The sequence below is a fragment of the Pelodiscus sinensis genome, chromosome 4, assembly GCF_049634645.1.
Source record: "Pelodiscus sinensis isolate JC-2024 chromosome 4, ASM4963464v1, whole genome shotgun sequence".
Lineage (NCBI taxonomy): Eukaryota > Metazoa > Chordata > Testudines > Trionychidae > Pelodiscus > Pelodiscus sinensis.
The window spans coordinates 125,937,442-125,953,648 of NC_134714.1; the positions used below are offsets into that span (position 1 = coordinate 125,937,442).

General features: G+C 48.1%; 1 protein-coding gene across 19 annotated transcripts in view; it reads left to right on the forward strand.

Annotated features, from left to right (window-relative positions):
• The window catches only part of DAGLA (diacylglycerol lipase alpha), a 179,950-nt gene that overhangs the window by 95,552 nt on the left and 68,191 nt on the right, over positions 1–16,207 (forward strand). The window contains exon 1 of one of the 19 annotated variants that reach the window (XM_075928472.1): positions 7,966–9,287. The exons of 15 other annotated variants lie outside the window; for them this stretch is intronic. The gene's annotated coding sequence lies outside the window, so the exon portion shown is untranslated. Of the gene's footprint in view, positions 1–7,965; positions 9,288–9,329; positions 14,205–16,207 lie in introns of those variants that run through there. 3 more of the 19 variants (XM_075928462.1, XM_075928469.1, XM_075928458.1) reach the window with 3 other exon arrangements.

Sequence of the window (16,207 nt, forward strand, 5' to 3'; positions counted from 1 at the left end):
GCAGGCCATTTCCAATACAGGGTCCTGCCCTTCGGTCTCTCGTCGGCTCCCAGGGTTTTCTCCAAGACTCTGGCAGTGGTAACAGCGTACCTACGACGTCTAGGCGTAATAATATTCCCCTACCTAGACGACTGCCTAATCAAGGCTTCTTCAGCGGCGGAGGCTCTCCGCGTGACATGCCTCACGAAAACAGTTTTCGAAACCTTGGGCCTGATCATCAACATTCCAAAATTGGCCATGACGCCACAACAATTGATACAATTTATAGGCGCACAACTCGATTCAACCACTGCTCGTGCTCTATTGCCAATAACCAGATTTCAAGCAATGCAAGACCTTATACAGGCCATCACCACCAGTCCCAGACTCTCGGTCCTACAATGTCTCCAGCTTATGGGACACATGGCAGCCACGACATACGTCGTCGAGCATGCAAGACTACACTTCCGTTGCCTTCAGCACTGGATAGCTACGGTTTATACTCCAAATGTTCGAGATGTCCACAAACGGGTATCAATCCCCGTGCACATCACAAATTCTCTAACTTGGTGGACAGTCCCCAAGAATCTGATGTCGGGTGTGCCATTTCATCGCCAACACCCGACAATACAGCTGACCACCGACGCATCCTTAATAGGCTGGGGCGCACACCTGGAACACAATCAGGTACAAGGGCTTTGGTCCCCAGAGGAGTCGATGATGCATATCAATCTCCTAGAATTACGAGCGGTGCGCAATGCCTGTCGTCACTTTCTCCCAAAGATTCGTGCCCAAACTATCCGAATTTTTACCGACAACATGATGATAGTATACTATATAAACAGGCAGGGCGGGGCCCGATCCCGGTCACTCTGCGCCGAGGCAATTGCCTTATGGAATTGGTGCATCCACCACAAAATCTCCCTGATTGCAGAATACTTACCCGGTCAGCAGAACTCTATAGCCGATGCACTAAGCAGACATTTTTCCCTGAAGCACGAATGGGAGCTTCACCCGGAAGTCCTCTTAACCATATTCCACTCCTGGGGATTCCCAACAGTGGACCTATTTGCTACCCACATGAACACCAAATGCCCCCAATACTGTTCAAGGGCAGGAATAGGTCAGAACTCCAAGGGAGACGCCTTCCTATGCAATTGGAGTCATCAACTGCTGTATGCGTTCCCTCCCACACCTCTAATCCCCAGAGTACTAGAAAAGATACTGATGGATAAAGCCACTGTAATCCTGATAGCTCCTTTTTTGCCAAGACAAACGTGGTTTCCTTACCTCCATCATATGTCAGCCTGGCGTCCATTCCCTCTGCCCAAGAGGCGCGACCTCCTTGTCCAGAACAGGCAGCGCCTGTTCCATCCCCAGATCGATCTTCTGGCACTGACGGCATGGTTCCTAGTTGGTTTCAACAAACAGAAATGATCTGTTCGCAAGAGGTCAAACACATTCTTTTACATAGCAGGAAATTATCCATGAGATCCACCTACCTTCACAAATGGGCACGATTTTCTGCATGGTGTGCGTCGGCATCCCTGGATCCTTATTCTGCGCCCATCCACTGTATTCTGGACTACCTCGTGCACCTCAAGAGCTCTTCTCTCAGCTGCGCCTCTATTAGAGTGCACGTCGCCGCAATCACTGCGTTATACCACACTGTGGATGGTTACTCAGTTTTCTCTCACCCGACGATGCGACGTTTCATGAAAGGCTTACATACTCTCTTTCTACACCGAACACAACCAGCGCAACCATGGGACCTAGAGCTCGTTAACTTAAAAACCCTTTGAGCCCTTGGCCACATGTGATTTGCGCACTCTCACAATGAAAGTTATCTTTCTCACGGCTATAACCTCTGCAAGACGGGTTGGTGAGCTGGCTGCCTTATCGGCCTTACCCCCATACACTCTGTTTACTGATCAAGGAGTCATTTTACGTCCTCAACCCACTTTCCTTCCGAAAGTGAATTCAAAATTTCACATCAATGAGCCGATAGTGCTTCCCACTTTCTACCCAAAGCCCCACATCTCGGCAGAACAAGCTCGGCTACACACTTTGGATGCCAGACGTGCCCTGGCTTTCTACATAGACAGAACCAGGTCCATCAGGAAGACAAACAATCTGTTCGTGTCTACAGCCGATCGTTCTAAGGGTCAACAGTTGTCAGCACAACGCATTTCGTCAATCATAGTGAACTGCATAAAGGAATGCTATACCCTACGTAGTAGACCGCTGCTACAGAATTCGACAGCGCATTCCACGCATGCAGTCGCTACATCAACTGCATTCTTGAAGGGCGTACCTCTAAAAGACTGCTACATGGTCGTCAAATTTGTAGGGCTGCTACCTGGTCGTCAAATTTCACCTTTGCCAAGCACTATGCCATTCCCAACCTCCACCTTCCAGAAGGAGCAGTGGCAACAGTGGTGCTGTCCACAGCTGCAGCACGATAGCTCCGAACCCCCCTCCTTTTAGGGGCTACTGCTGCAAATTCACCTATAGTGGAGCACCCACGGGACACTGCTCGAAGAAGAAGAGGAAGTTACTCACCCTGTGCAGTAACGATGGTTCTTCGAGATGCGTGTCCCGTGGGTGCTCCACGACCCGCCCTCCTCCCCTCTTCGGAATTTCTATTTGTCTTTCAGACCAAGAGGATCAGGAGGAACTGGCGGGAGCTGGACCGCGCAAACACAAATGGCGTGAAAGAGCACGAGCTGCGCTTCGCGCATGCGCGGTCCGGCGGACTACGGCTACGAAAATTCTCCGATCTGCGGCGCCGGGACAAGCCCGACACCTATAGTGGAGCACCCATGGGACACGCATCTTGAAGAACCATCGTTACTGCACAGGGTGAGTAACTTCCTCTTCTTTTTTGAACTCTGCTAAAGTCCCGGTCTTCAGAATGTTTTCTGTCAAGGAGTTCCACAGATTGACTGTGTGTTGTGAGAAGAAATACTTCGTTTTTTTGTTCTAAACCTTCTACCTACTAATATACTATTTATATTCATTGTTCTTGTGACAATAGTCCTTGTGGCACTTCATGGAAATACATGTACAGTTGCAAACAGCTACCCTGGCCTGCACATGCTTATTCATTGTCGTGCACATGTTCTTCACTAGACTGAGCTCCTGTTACTTTGGCATTTGACCACGGCTTCCTTAATGTAGTAGGGAAAATGTTAAAAGTGAAACTGTATACGTTGTGATGTTATGTGACCTAGATTAGTCCTGAGCTGAAAGAATCCCTATTTGAGAAAGCCTCTGAACTTAAGAAGATCATTTGGTGTGGCACCTTTCAGAAGCTTACCCATATCAGTTGGAATTCATTTTTCTGGTAAGGGACCAGTTATATGGACTGAAAAATAGCTGGAAAGTTGTATCCATGTGTGAAATGATGCAATATATAGAGTTAGGGAGAGGCTTCAAAGAGGGGGAGCCTATAAATATTGATGCTGGGTTCAGTTTTATTAAATTTTATTAATGATGAAGAAGAAAACAAGAATAAATGAAATCTATGTATGATCCTAACTTGGAATGCATTGCAAATGGCAGAGAGGGCACAGAAACAATAAAGAGGCATCTAAAAAGTCTAGACATATGGGCAGGGAATAAAATGAGATTTCATCTAGAAAAATGCAGGCTAATACTTCTAAGAACAATCTAGTGCAAGAGAGAAAACTGGGGAGCAGGAATACTGAGGAAGACTTAGGGGTGATAGTGAGCAGGATGTGTTTTCAATGCAATATGACAGCAAAAAACATTGGGATTTTGCAGAAAAATTATGCCACAGAGAAGCTAGGTAATAGCACCTCTTTCAGAGACTGATGATAAGATGGCACCTGGGGTCAGTGGAAGTTATTCCTATCCTGAGGGATGTCTCTGTAATAATATGTAACTATCTTAGGTACCTCCTCAGTAGATAATTGGAGAGAATTTCAGGAGCACTTTCCAAAAGAAAGAGTAAAGAAGCTGGAGGGATTGATTTATGAAGAAAGGTTTTAGATGCTAAGTATGTATTAGCTTGTCTAAAAGACAGAGGTGAGGGGATGGTATGTAACTATCTTCAAGTATCTGATATAAAATTAGGAGGGAGAGGAAGTGTTAGAGGAAAATTGAGCAAAGGACAATTTATATTAAGTTTTAGGGAAAATTTTGTAATGATGAGAGTGGACTAGAAGACCCTCCCAAGGAATTAGCAAAATCGTGATTGTCATTTAAAACAAAGACTAGAGAGAGATTCCCAAACTCAGGTCCCTGATAATCAAGGTGCTTTCAGGACATAGCAAAGCAGTTACTGTAGTTAGGTTTGGCTGAATTAGATCTATATTTTTTAAATAATTTTGACATCATACTTGTTTGTTTTGAGTATTTTTTTTATGTTACCAATTTAAATGATCGTAGTTGCACAAAATTATGGGTTTTAAATGGTGTGGGATATTAGAGGGGGATATCAGATACATAATTATTTAATTATAGTAGATGTTGAGATTCAAGTCTGACCCATTGAAATTAAATGCAAAAGTCCTTGTATTTAAGTGGAAGCAGAACTCTCAGTGTTTCCATATTTCACAAAACTGCCTCTTTCCTGGACTTGGGAAGCCACTCTAAGACTTAGTACCGTCTATACTACAACACTATTTCGAAATAACTTAGTTCGCATCTACACAGAAGGAGTTATTTCAAAATAGTGTCAAAATACTATCAAGCCTGAGGACTTCTTCCTCCAACTCCTGTAACCCTCATTGTGTGAGGAATAAGGGTGTCAGAGGAAGAGTGCTCTGTTTAGAAATAAGTGCTGTGTAGATGCTCCCTATTTCCAAATAAGCTATTTCGAAATAAGGTAGGCAATTTATGTAGCTCAGTTTGCGTACTGTATTTCGAGTTAAGCCCTGCAGTGTAAATGGACCCTTAGAAACCTGATTACCCTGTTTCTTCACTCTCAGTGGTCACTAGCATGCACATTTTGTGTACAGGCAGTCCCCGGGTTACGTACAAGATAGGGACTGTAGGTTTGTTCTTAAGTTGAATCTGTATGTAAGTCGGAACTGGCATCCAGATTCAGCCACTGCTGAAACTGACCGCCAGTTCTGACTTACATACAGAATCAACTTCAGAACCCCAAGCGTCCCCAAGTCGGCTGCTGCTGAAACTGATCAGCAGCTGATTCCAGGAAGCCCGAGGCAGAGCAACTCTGCCTCAGGCTTCCTGTAGTCAGCGCTGGTCAGTTTCAGCAGCGGCTAAATCAGGACGCCTGGGGCAGAGCAGCTGGGGTGCTGCTGGGTTGCTCCAGTAGCGCCGCTCCTCGGCGCTACTGGACCAACCCAGCAGCACCCCATCTGCTCTGCCCCAGGCGTCCTGATTCAGCCACTGCTGAAACTGACCAGCAGCGGCTGAATCAGGACCAGAGCAGCTGGGGTGCTGCTGGGTTGGTCCAGTAGCGCCCAGAGCGGCGCTGCGGGACCAACCGGCAGCGCCCCAGCTGCTCTGCCACAGGTGTCCAGAGAAAAGCCTAGTCTGCTGGGGGGGAGGGCGTACTAGCTGCGTCCCCCCCACCCCAGCAGACCAGGAAGATGCGGGCGGCGGACCGAGACGCACCGTGGTCCCGCCGCCTGGGTCCTCCGCGGCTTTGCTCCCAGTCTCCCTGGTCTGCTGGAGACCAGCAGACCAGGGAGATGGGGAGCAAAGCCTCTCAGGACGCCGGCAGCGGGACAGCCGCGGGGTGTCTGGGCTGTCCTGCTGCCGGCTTTCCCTGCGGCTTTGCAAAGCCTCGGGGAAGCTGGCAGCGGAGCAGCCCAGGTGCGCCTGGGTTGCCCCGCTGCCCGAGCCCCCCCCCCCCCCCACGGCTTTGCAAAGTCTGGGGAAGCCGGCAGCGGAGCAGCCCAGGCGGCCTGGGCTACTTCGCTGCCCGAGCCCCTCCGCGGCTTTGCAAAGCCTCGGGGAAGCCGGCAGCAGCTTTGCTCCGCGTCTTCCTGGTCTGCAGACCAGGGAGACGCGGAGCAGCTTTTCTCGCCCGGAGTACACGGGCGGCGGGACCGCGAGGTCCCGCAGTCCGTGTACTCTGGGGCAGCCCCGTTCGTAACTGCGGATCCGACGTAAGTTGGATCCGTGTAAGTCGGGGACTGCCTGTAGTTTGTCACAAATGGCCAGTGATGTGCTACCAGTATTTTAACAAGTGTGCGTGGGAGGACCTCCCTCCTTGAAAAATGTCCCTCCTGGTTCTCTGATAAATCCTTTCACTGGGTGTGTCACTCATAGAAGGCAGAGTGTGGAACAGAAATCTAGTCGTTTCCTCATTTAGACAAAAATGCTTTCTCAGAGCCACAATTGAAAAATGTTTTGTTGCATTCTGCTGTGAATATGAGCTTTGGGGACAAATCCCGTTATTTGGCCTCTCTGGAGACAAAAAAATCATTCCAATTTCCCTTTAATTTGGTTGATCCTCCATCCAGCCTTTCACTGCTGATTACGAAGCTCTGGGGAGGAAGAACACTATTGCAATTAGCAAAAATGACGGTAGCTAGGGAATTGTCTCCATTTAGGTCTCCTTCTGAGGTCTTCATCAAAACCACGGTAAGTTGTAAAATAGTTTCAGCATTCTTGAAGAAATGAAACAATTGCTACAAAACAGATATTGCGCAAACATGTTAGCAGCTCAAATATTGCTGCATGTTCATCTCAAAAGACTGCAAAAAGCCCTTTAAGAATATCATGAACTTGTTAAAGAACACTTTTATGCCTTAAGATAGTACAGGTTGAACCTCTCTGGTTCAGGAGCCTCTGGTCTGGCAACATCTGTGAGATATTGCTGGACCAGAGAGCCCCAGAAGGCTGACGGCAGGAAGCAGCTGGCTGCTGAACCCCAGCGACCCCAGGACTGGCTTTGGAGCCCCGTCAGTCCTGGGACAGCGGAGCCCTGGTGCCTGGTGGCCCGGGATTGGCTGCTGAGCCCCAATGTCCCCAGGGCTGGCTGCAGAGCCCGGCTTCCTGGAGCAGCAGAGTTCTGACATTGCCAGGGGATAGTGGAGTCTGGTGCCCCAAGGCTGGCTGTGGAGTGGGGAGACCAGTGGCCCAGGGACAGGGGAGCCTGGTGATCTAGTGACAGACCTCAGGAGAGCCAAACTCCCTCCTTTGGGATCGGTCACATCCAAAGGGTGCCAGACCAGGGAGGTCCAACCTCTAGTAATACTAGGCCAGGGGTGTCCAAACTTTTTTCAAAGAGGGCCAGATTTGATGAAGTGAACATGCGTGAGGGCCGACCATTTTGCCTGACATTCTTTGAACCATTAAAATTAAATGCAAATTAACTATTTTATGCAAAGTTTATTGCAAACGGCATACTTTTCATTTCGTCACATGGATGACAAATCTAAACAGGTGTTAAATCACTCTGCCTTTCATATCTGAAGGCCAGATGAAAAAAAAATCCAAGAAGCTGAAATATATGTCAGGAACATTGTAAAGTACATTACATATTATTGGTAATAAAGGTTGTCTGTCAACTTTTAAGTTCAAAAAATATGAACAGGAACATAACACCAAGTATACATGTTGTGTTCAAATATATTTATAACTGATTTAGACCAACTGACATTAACTGAGATTTTACAATGTATTCATCTCAATACATATGAATTCGTTGGGGGCCATAAAAGATAGATATTGCCAAATTACCTGTGGGGCCGTATTAAACCGGAACACGGGCCGCAATTGGCCCGCGGGCCGGACTTTGGACATGCCTGTACTAGGCAGACAACTCTAGAAAAGCAAGGTAGTAGGTTGGTAAGGTGATATACTGTGAGTGTATGAGGCATTTGTTGGATTTCACCTTGGATAGAGTGTGTTTTTTGTGGTCCCATCCCATGGGAAGAAGCAGTAATAATAATAATAATAAATATTAATAATACAAACTTAAATAATATATATAATTTAATCAAACAATACTCATAAATCTATAATAATGATATATATATAATATAAACATAAATTATATTATGTATATATAATTTATAATGATAATCATAGTATTTTCTTTACGGGGTCATGTTATTAGGTGAGAACTGACTTTTTTTTTAAATTAAAGCTGAATTTCTAGCCTTCATGACAAGAATATATGTGAATCCTAGAGGCTCAAACCCCAGAAGGCAAATAAAAAGAATCCCAGATTTACTGTTCTTAAAAACTCATGATTTTTGAGCCAACTTCATGACTGGTCTAATGGTTTTTGACTGCTTAGGGTTGTCCATATTGTTATTTCTAATAAAATTTGATACAGTGATAGCCACTATGTAGGATATCGTAGTCAGTGCTGTGAGCATTGTTCTGCAAAAAGTGTCTTGGGGAGGAGAGTGAAGATGATACCACTTCTGATTAATCTGCCATCTCTGTATGTGTGAATAAATCCCTGCCATCTGAATCTTGCATGACAAAGTAAGCTACAGCCCACAGAAATTTATGTTTTTAAGTGCCACGGGACTCCTTGTTGTTTTTGCTGAAACAGACTAACACAGCTACCTCTCTTTAACATCAATGTGAAGTTGGAACTTGTGGTAATTTCCAAGATTAAAGTCCCTAACTTCAGGAACTCTTCTCTTTGGTTTTTGGGAGTTTTAAGTTTAAATAGAATGAGGTGGCTTTTTAAAATTTTTAATAACTGGTTACATCAGTAATGGGCCCATTCTCCAAATGCTCCACCAGCCTGCATGCCAGCTCCTCTTACTTGAAGCACAGAGGTTCTTCCTGAGGTTGCTTTGGGCTTCCATTAAGAAGAATGTAATCTATCAGTCAAACATGGTCCTGCCTTCCTAGAGTGTCAAGGGATTTCAGACTCCCTGTTAATTCACCCTTGAGCTTCTCTCCCACATTACTTCCAGAGGGGGAACTAGCCCTGTCTTGGAGACTGTGACGGGGCAGAGGCGCCCCGCACTCTGATCCCCCTGGAAGTTGCCTTCGCGGCGACCCAGGGGTCGGAGCGAGAGGCCCCGGCACCAGCCACACCACGAGCGGCGGCGTGCGGGCAGGAGCCGGAGGCGCCGGGGACAAACGGGGCGGCCCCAGCGTGGGGCGAGCGGCGATGTGCCGGGTGCTTCCGGGCCACGGAGGCGGCAACGCGCCTGCACCTGCCGAGACCACGCCTGATGTCACGCGGGGGGCGGCACCAGATGGCGGGTGCGCCGCCCCGCCGGAAGTAGAGCCGCGTACAGGGGGCGGAGCCCCCACCCCCCGCCCACAAGCGGCGCGGGGATTTAAAAGGCCGGACATGACTGCCCAAGAGAGAGGTGTGGACCCAAACTGCGGAGGTAAGCCCCCGCATCGGTGAGACAGTGCAACAGGGAGAGGAAGCAGCCCAGGGCAGGCGAAGGGAGCCTGAGGGCTGGCGCGTTACGGCAGACGCCCCGCCAGCCGGACCGGATGCCGTAAGCGTACCGAGTCCTTAGGGCCCTGGGCTGGGGTCCGTGAGAGGGGGCGGGCCCGGACCCCCCTCTCCCTGCTGCGGGAAGCTCGGAGACCCCTGGTGTTAAAGGGGCCCCCTGGGCCAAGAAGATAGTTGACTGGGGATGCCAGACGGTGAACCTCTGGGTGAGGGGAGCACAAAGACTCAAGCGGAGAGTATGGGGTGCCAGTGGGCGCTCCGATAGACTCCTTTACACGGACACATTCTGCTTCTAGGATGAGAGGGGAATTCACTTTCCCATTATTCTGGGGTTCATCCTTCATCAACTCCACTTGAAGACAGTGTTCCCTCTAATTTTCCCCACACGTGTGAAATGAATTTTATTATGTGCACCAATATGGAAGTGTGACACATCACCTCCATATTGGTGGATATAACAAACTCATGTGCTGAAAGGGTCAGAGTGTGGGAGAAGGATCAGGGCTGAGGCAGAGGGTTTGTGTGCAGGAGTGTGAGGGCTCTGGCTGGGGGTGCAGGCTCTAGAGTGGGACCAAGGATGAAGGATTTGGGGGGCAAGCTGTTCTGGGGCTATGGCAGGGAGAGAGGACTCCCTCCCCCTCTCCCCATTCTCTCTTCCCACAGCAGTACCTGGACTGTGGGAGGACTCCTCCTCTCCCTGCTCTGGCAGCTCTAGGGCTGGGCCATGGGATAGGTACCTGCCCTGTGGCTGCAACAAGTTGGGGGCCAGGCTTGGTTGCGGCTGGGGAAATGGTGCCTGGCCATGGCAAGTTGGGCAGAAGCAGGCTAGATTGGGATTGGGGAGGAGGGGCACCTCTTTCCGGGCCACTGCAGGCTAGGTTTGGGCTGGAGGATGGGCACCTCTCCCCTTGCTGCAGCGGGTCTGCTGGGACTAGGCTCCATGAATATCTGCGTGGTGCCTAATAGGTTGCTGCATGACCATGCAGCTTATAGAGATCTTAGCTTGGAGGTACTAATAATGCTTACATTTGTCATGGGCAGATTGTGCAGGGGAGTGATCTAGGAATGCAGCCTTTCTGTTCACTCCACACTGTCATGCCTTCAGAGTACACACTGTGAACCTCACATAAGATTCAGTAGGAAGAGATGTTTCTTTGTAAGTGTGCAGCCATAGGCAAGAAAGTACCTCCCCAACAACCTTAAGACATTTCCTAAAGATGAAATCACATCCCTTCCGATGGAAGAACAGTTCCCAGATTGTGAGGATCCGGACTCTGAAGCAGAAAGCGCTCCATTTAGGGGCTTTAAAAATAACTGATGGAAGACTGATCATGTTTTGTACAAGTTCTAATTGCTGATTTCCGCTGAAGTCGAGTACAAGTACGTGCGTGCAGTCTGGTGTACTCGCAGGGACAGGGAGGGACTCTTTGTGTGGCACTCATGGTGAGATAGCCTGTGAGTTACGGGCACACTTGAATGGTCAGGGAGAGTGCAGCTCCCAGGAGAACATTGTCTGGTGGAGTTGGAAACTTGTCCAGTGGTGCTGTGGCTTGTTGGGATATGGGGTAGGAGACTGTAATCCAGTGGATGCTTAGGGTATAGCAAGAGTATGGTGAAGTGCTCCTTGGTAGAGCCCTACATATCCATGGATATGGACTTTATATCCGCAGGTATCTGCATCTATGGATGTGAATGCAGATAACAATTTTGTATCTGTGCAGGACTCTACACTTCTGGTGAAGTGTTTTGGGGTGTGTATGGCCATTTGTCTGGGAGAGTATGTGAGCACCAGAGATAGTCTTGCTTGGTCCAACTGCTGGTACACTTTTAATTATTTTCTTTGATACAAAACAACTTTGGTGGTAAATGTATGAAATATACAAATTATCTCAGCAGATTTAACAGAGTTAAATAATTTCGAAAGGGACACAAGTGTACAGGCAAGAGACAATATGATTCCATCTGAGAGGCGAAGACATAGATGATGCCACAGAGGAGTTTCTTACACCTAGGGTTTGTCTAGACTACAGGGTTTTGTTGACAAAAGTGGACTTTTGTCGACAAAACTATACCTGCATCTACACTATCTGCTGACATAACATCGCCAGAACTCAGCAGTTTTGTCGACAGCTGTAAACCTCATTCTATGAGGAATAACGCCTTTTGTCGACAGAGTTCTGTCGACAGAAGGCGTTATTGCATCTACACTGTCCTTTGCGTTTACACTCTCATGTCGACAAAGCGGCTTGCTTTGTCAACAGAACTGGATGTAGTCTAGACACTCTTTGTCGACAGAAGCATGTAGTCTAGATGTGCCCCTACAGTGGTCAGACTGCATGGCAGGACAGAGAAGAGGCTAGGGCTAGATGAAGAGAGGAGGCAGAGACAAGTCTTTGAGGTCACTTACAGCATGTCCTGGGATGGTTTTAAGAACACTGAGGACAGTTTTGAACCTAAACTTGAAATGAGTGGGAAGGTGAAGTGTTTTGGGTGTGTATGGTCATTTGTCTGGGAGAACATGTGAGAAGATGGCAGCAGTATTTTACACCTGCCAGAGTATCTGGAGCTGGTATCATAAGGAAAGGGCTTTCTGTAGTCACAGGCAGAGGAGATGAAAACCTGGCTAAGAGTTTCAGAACACAACTGTTCTCTCTTTTGGGTCTTCCATTAGGCTCTGTGAGCCCCTCCTGGAGTTGAGGCAGGGCCTGGAGAGATGGGTTGACAGCAGCAGGGTTACAAGCATGTCACATGGATGAGGTTGGTAAGGGATGGTTTTCAGTGCCTGTGTCATGTCACAGTCAGCATGCTAACTCATGCATGCGTGGAGATGGCGAGTGCATGAGGACAGCAGATCCACTAAATCTCAGGGCCTCTCTATAGATGTTTCCTAGCAAGACTCTCTGTCTAGCACGCCTGTTGGAGCCTTAAACCATTGGTGCTACAGGAGACTCAGAATTTGGTCACTTGAGGGCCTCCTGCTTCTGTTTCCCAGGAGATGGCAGATAACACGGGGGGTTGAGTGGAGAGCTGATAGCATGTAGGCAGTTTCAGGATTTTGTAGGTAGTATACAGTGAGAGTGAACCCATTGCCTGTGTGGATTGGTGAGGTGAGTTTCATATGAGGAATTACTGTAGGGTGGCATATCAGAGTCTGTATGGGTACACATGTTGTGCCTTGGGTGTCTGAATTAGGGATGTAATAGCATAGTCGATTAACTGATAAGCAAATGCTTATCAGTTAATGCTATAGACTACACGCATTCCTCTCCACCCTAGCCAGTAAATTTTTAGCAGGCTGGCCAGGAGCCCAGTTCAGTCCCAGCTTGCGCTGGGGTCCAGGACTTGCCCCTGCTGCGGCTCTGCATTTGAAGTGTATTAGGAGCCAAGTGGGCAGGCAGCCTGGCTCATGCCAGGTCCGGGAGCTCAGGGGCTGCTGCCACCTTGCGCTCTGCCTTTGTATCAGCGACAGCAGCGTGGTGCGACAGGCAGCCAGTCCGTGAGGGGAGCCTGGCACCCCACAGAGGCAGCAGCACGGAGTGGAAGGGGGTTCTCGGGAGTCGGGCCGGAGCCTGTTGGCTGCCAGCCTTGCCCCCGGGGACTTAGAATAGTTGAATAACTGATAAGAATTCATGAGGTTCACTGACGATTCAGTTAATCGATATTTAACATCTCTAGTCTGAATGTGACTGTGTGAGCATGCTAGCTCATTCTTCTGTGGGTTTGGCTAGCAAGGAGTGTGTGATTGTGGGTTGGTTTGTCAGTGGCTGTGTGGATGCAGGTGGTGTCTCATGTCTATTGGGGTGATATGTGTAAACCTATTTCCTTTGGTTGCGACTGTGTTCAGTTCATCTATTTACTTGTATATCTTGTAAATGTGGTTAATGTCAGACCCAGAGGATGTTGGATTAAACTAAATCTAGGTTTAGCTGGAATCTTGTCTTGTTGTAGCATGTCTCTTTCTCTCTTGCTCTTTTCTCCAAGCCTTCACCAAACAGACAGCTTTCTCTACCCCTCCCCCATGCCCTGCTATACCCTAGGGAGCATGTCACAGGGAATTAACGGCTGAAAAGGCCTGCGAGAGGCTGTTCCTTTTGAACAGTCCCTCCTTTCTCTGGACAGGAGGGTGGCCCTTCCTGACTGCCCTTTTCATGCCCCGTCCAATTCCCCGCCTCCCCTCTGCATTCAGCAAATGCCAGCGGGTACTGTCCCAGAGCCTTTCGGATCTTTGCTCCAGCAGCGCTGCCTCTACTGCTATCCACTGCTGGGGAAGAGGAGTTCCTGCATGCAGCCACGCTCCAGGACATCCCCAAAGAATTGCTGCAGCAAGCTCAGTCTTTCCTGTTTTCCTCTGGCAAAGGGGAGGAGGTTTCCGTGCTGCTGCACTTGCTGGCTCAGAGCTCCGTCCTCTCTCCATCTCTCTCTGTGTTTCTCTCCCCAGGACTCTGACAGCATCTCATGCTCTTGCTTTCAATCCTTCTTCCCACAATTCACACAATCTCCTCAGTCAGAACAGGGATGATGTCACTTCCTTCTAGAGTGTGACGAAGGGGGGGGGTGCAGAGTGGGGGAAGTCACGACCCCGGCTCATTCGCTCTGAGCAGTCCCAGTTGGATAAATGAGGTTGCTGTCTTGGAGGGAGGGAAGTGCTCTGAAGATGATGCTTGGCTTCGTTGACGGACAGTCAGCAAGCCGTCCTTTCCTCTCCTGACTGGGATTTTCAATGGCTGTGTGAAGAGTTTGCTGTTTCTTCCTTCACTCGTGATGTCTGTCTCCGTGGATACGCACTTTCCCTGAAACACCCTCTTGGGAGAGAAGGATGTGCTTCTGCTGGACCACATGCCATGTAAGCGTTTCCGATTCCCGTAGATCTCACTCTGACCTGAAGGGCCAGGGTCCTGGGGCTCTTTGCACTGAGCACTTGTGCATGCATGTGCTTTTCCCCTAGGAGGGGCATAGGGTCCCAGGGTTTCTCAACTCAGTGTTCTTTCAGTCAGTCTTTCAGACGCCTGGGCTTCCTTGTATTGTAAGTGCTCTTAAACCTGGGGGCAAAGTCTGGGACTCTTGGTGCAGTGTCTAACCCACTGCTTTAAGGTCCCAAGGCTCTTTTCCTCTGACTCTTTCCAGCCACCCCTTCTCCTCATGTATTCAAGTCTCCTCCAGTATATCTCTTTGGTTGCATCCCAGGACTCCTTACCCTGAGAGCACTATTTCTGTCTTGCTGTAACTCCGGTATTATAGCAACAGGCCTTCTTGCCCTCTTCTGTCTTGCTGTTTCTAACAGGGGAGCAGGGCTCCAGGCCTCCTGGTTTAGATTTCATACCAACAACCATTAGTAATTAATTGCCTTCAATCTACCCCTGATTTCCCCATTATTATGTATAGGATGTTTGGTAAATAGAGGACTAGCAGCATCAGTCCTATAGGACCATGTTCAGCAACGAAAGCCCAGACACTCCATTCCAAGCCCACCTGTTGCTTTTTATCAGGAATCTACTTTAGGGGTCACTTTTTCTGCAAAGCAGCACTGCTTGATCTGGTCATAGGGCCTTGTAGGCTCTCTTTTTGTAGGAAAGTGTTCAAAGTACAATCGCATGTACTGCTAGGCACAGAAAAGTGGTAGAAAATACTTTAATGGGGCAGATGAGAAAGCCAGGGAATGCTGGGAGTGCCTGCATGGATAAAGAGCAGGTAGGGAAAGGCTGGGTGGTACCACTATGTTCATTGGCAAGGAACAACATCATGTAGAACAATGTGAAAAGTATGTCTGTGTGCATTGATTTAGGATAGCAATATTCACGGTGAAAATGGAAAGTACCACCATGTGCCAATGGTAGATGGGGAGGTTATTCATGATAAGGCTAGAAAGCATTGCCATATGGCTGGTGGAGTGAGCAATTTGAAATGTACCAAGTGTGCTGATAAGTGTGTGCTAGGGAAGTATGAATCCAAATGGTGTGTAGTTATTTCAGGATTTTTTTTCTTCTGCTGAGCTTTGAATACAGTGTTGCCTTTACTGAAGTGAGTAATATGCTAGAAGTATGCCAGCATGTTAATTGTGGAATTTCCTGAAAAGTGTTAGAGGTGTGTGTAGTCACTTGCTGCTACGTGACAGCATGTATAGAAGAGCAAATCCAACTAGACCAGGTTGACAGCAGTTGGTAGTGGACATGGAACAAGAAATGCTGCCAAGTTTTGGGATGATCTGCAGTCCTGGTGTGCAGATTAGAGAGCAAAAATGTAATTGACGGGTACAAGATGCTAGGTCGTGAGACCTGTTGTAACATCAGATGTTCTAATAATGTAGATGTGTGGTGCTGTTAGGGCAGTTTGCAGGGCATGTCATAAGCTGCCAATGGTTTTGTGGTTTGAAGATTCTAGTTAATTTAAATGTGGTCACTCATCTAGTCATTTTATTCAGAGCATTTGGATTGGAATTTGAGATCCAGTGTGAAAGAGTGCCAATAAGATTTAAGTTAGGAATGGGGCATTGCAGATTAGTGTAATAGTTCGTCCCCTCTGAAATCCTGATGTACATCCTCATTCTATCACAAGTAATAGAAATGAGACATTTTCATTTTTACTTCTGTGGAAGTACTTGATTAGATTACTCTATTTGTCAGTACTTGGGAGACAGCATGGGACTTGCATGGTTGCTGTACTTTGCAACTGCAGTGCATTGGCAGCAATATATGAGTGTTAAGGAGGAGGATTAGAATAGCAGAGGTTGCTGCAGATTAAGCATGAGGTGCATTGGCAGAGCTGGTGGAAGCCCAGAACTAGAAGAGCAGAAGGTGGTTTTTCAGGATTGAGGTGCCTGGGTTGAGTGGCATGGGAAGCTGCAGGACA